Genomic DNA, 3,446 nt, shown 5'->3' with positions numbered 1-3,446 from the left:
ACCAGAGAAAGGCCTTAGAGAGATAAAATTAAGTCCCTCAGGTCCCACAGCTGCTAGTTGCAGAGATGGAACAATGCCAAAATATGCTGAGACCACTTGACTGCTTCCTCTTCCTGATACCAAACGCAACAAGTTGACTCCTGCGTTAAATACTGAGCAAGATTCTGGCAGAATTGAAGTCACCTTATTACAAAATTTCCTAAGAGATGGAGCTTTAGCAATAGTGGTAGCTGCATTAATGAGCATTTAGGAGGTAAAAGGGAATGCTTGAGTGTTGTGGACCAAGACAGCACTAAATAATCTAGAATTCAGGTAGAGTTTTTCATTCCTAGCTCGTATCCTGTCTGCTTTTGGCATTTCTTATCACTGAAGTGATTTACTGCAGACCTGTCAAGAACTGGTCCTGAAATAGTCCCATGTTCTGTCCTCAGGAGATCTGTATTGTATAACTGAATATTTTGAGAAGCAAGACAAAAGTGACCAGAAATGACAGCTTGCTTCAATTACCACGTGATCACAGTGCAAGTTTTTCAGTTTCCTCATCACTAAAGTGAAAAGAATATTAATACCTATCTCCTAGAGTTGTGGTCAAGATAAAATAAGTTGTTTTTAGTTTTGTCTTTGAAGAATTATTCACTTAATTTTATTTATCATTATTATTCAATTTGACCAGAGAGAGAAAGGCTTAGAGCCACCAGACCCAGGACTTAAACAGTCATCAGTCATGTGGGAGTCCAGAGCCTTAACCACCATGCCCTAAACAAGTTGTTAATATAAAGTCTTAGAACATAGCACACACTCCAGTAACAGTAGTTATTTTTGCAAAGAAAGAATACAACATTTAAACTTTCGAGAGATCCTTTGATAAACATGCTCAGGACATAGTACCTAAAAGAAGAGTTAGCCTTCATATTGTAATGGTGATGAAATTAGGGAAAAACCAAAAGAAAAAAAATCTATTGATTTCTATTGGGTTGTCGGAAAAGTCATGACTTTTTTTTTCTATGTTGTTCTATGCAAAAATGCATCATGAGTTTTCTGACAATCCAAGATTAAAGAATTTGGATTACTCAAGAGCTAGACTCTCTAGATTATGAAGTATTGAGAGAGAGCATCTCTTGACAGATATGGGGTTAAATTTTTTTAATTTAATTTGATTCACTAACATATTTCTAAATATTGATATTGTCTAAGTATTCTGTCAAATACCTGGGAATGGGAGATAAAAATTATAGACTTAAACATTATAGTCTAGTGACTTTGAAAATTTCGTGACACTGACTAAAAGGAGTCACTATATTTACTCTCGTTATCGTTGTTTTTTATAGTTTTTGGGAGCCATATTTATTTTTCTTTTTGTTCTTTAATTAGTCTCAAAGCTCATACAGTGGAGGAACTGGCGGAGGAGACTGCAAACAAAGCTGCCTGCAGAAGAGACTTACAAGGATGTGGTTAGATAATACTCAATGAGTGATGAGTTCACATTCTTTCCGCCCCTCTCCCCCCTGCCACCCCTAACAAGTCATCATCTAAAAAGTTATTTCAAGTCAGGAAATTAGCTAGGGGTAGATATGAGGAGTGACAGCTTATTCAATGCAATTGTATTGTGTCTGGAGATCAGTTTTATCACACTGATTTTTCCCCCATATGATAATCTATCACATGTCAGACAGATGGGTTCAAGTCATGGCTTTCCCTGTGTGACTTTAGACAATCAACCTCTTAGTTTTCACATCTTTTAACTTTTTTGTATAAAATATACATAACATCAAATTTGCCATTCCAGCCATTTTTAGCTGTACAGTTCAGAAGCACTAAGTACATTCAGTGTTGTGCAACCATCACCACTATTCATTTCCAGAACTGGTTCATCATCTCAAACAGATACTCTGTACCCGTTAAACGAAGACTGCCATTCTGTCTTCTCTCCAGTCCCCAGTAGTCATTATTTGACTTTCTGTCTCCATGAATTTGCTTATTCAAGGTACCTCATATAAGTAGGGCCATACAATATTTATCCTTTTGTGTCTGGTTTATTTCACTTAGCATAGTGTAATATGGTTCATCCATGTTGTAGCACATATCAGAATTCCATTCCTTTTAAGGTCAGATAATATTCCATTGTATGTATACTCTGTATTTTGTTTACTCATAGACATTTGGATTGCTTCTTTCTTGGGCTGCTGTGGCATTTCTTTTAAAGCATGGTCCTCTACCTTCCTGGCTCCAGGGATCAGTCTTGTGGAAGACAATTATTCCATGGAATAGTGGGGGGGGGTGTGGTTCTGGGATGACTCAAGTGTACCACATCTACTGTGCATACTATTTCCTCTACTGAGTGCATACTATTTCCACCACTGCAATATACAATGAAACAATCTCATGGGTGCATGCTCCCATGAGAATTCAATACCATTACTGATCCGACAGGAGGCAGAGCCCAGGTGGAAATGTGAACAGTGGGGAGTGGCTGCAAACACAGACAAAATCTTGCCTACTCATTGACCATCCACCCTCTGCTGCACAGAATGGTACTAGTTTGCAGCCTGGGGTTTAGGGACGATAATATCTATTTCATAGGTTTGTTGTGAGAATATGATAACTAGGAAAAGGCCTGGTGTATACCAGGTACTCAGTTAATGTTATTTTCTTCCTTTCCCGTAGTATAAAATCTCATATGTGAGGGGGATTCTTCAAAAAGACTCTTCAAAAAAATGTATTGTAAATAAACTATCCATAGGTTTAAAAACATTTTTATACCAAAATAAACTCATATTTTACTTCCATTTTCCACAAACAGTTTTCATTTTTACCTTTTAGTTGCAAGAGGGCACGTACACTCACCAGAGACATAGAGACAGAGAGAGAGAGAGAGAGAAGAGAAAGCACCCCCTAAACAGGAGTGGTCAGGCTGTAATCTCTTCTCCTCTACTTATCTATATTATTGAGATTTGAGAGACACATGCACACATGCGTGGCATGTTTTTTAAGCTGCCAAAGGTAGGATTCAAAACATCCGTGTGAGATGCAGCTCCCTTAACCCTACACCAAAGGGTTATCCCTTTCGTGAACTTTTTGAAGTTCCCATGTATTTCCTTTAAGGCTTGAGTAAAGGAGTATGATGAAAGGAATTTACTAAATTTTCTGTACCTCTTCCAACTTCTCTAGTTAATATCTTGGCTCTTCAAATTAATTACTTAAGTTTTCAGAAGATACTCTGTTCCTAGGAGAACATTGGGAGAGGGGGTGTGCAGAAAGGCATTCAGTTGCTCTTATGTTGCTAGATCTAAGAATATCTGTTAGCTGAAGGATCTGCTAACTTTTTCCAAAAGGCAATAGAGCTTACTGCAGAGATAGTGATCTTTGAAACTTGACCCTGCCTGTTGCAAATGCCTGAAGCCTTCAGATATGGGCCATCAGCACTGGAAAATGAACATTGTTATCTC

The sequence above is a fragment of the Tupaia chinensis genome, unplaced genomic scaffold (assembly GCF_000334495.1).
Source record: "Tupaia chinensis unplaced genomic scaffold, TupChi_1.0 Scaffold000416_1, whole genome shotgun sequence".
Classification (NCBI taxonomy): domain Eukaryota; kingdom Metazoa; phylum Chordata; class Mammalia; order Scandentia; family Tupaiidae; genus Tupaia; species Tupaia belangeri.
This window is presented reverse-complemented; position numbering follows the sequence as displayed.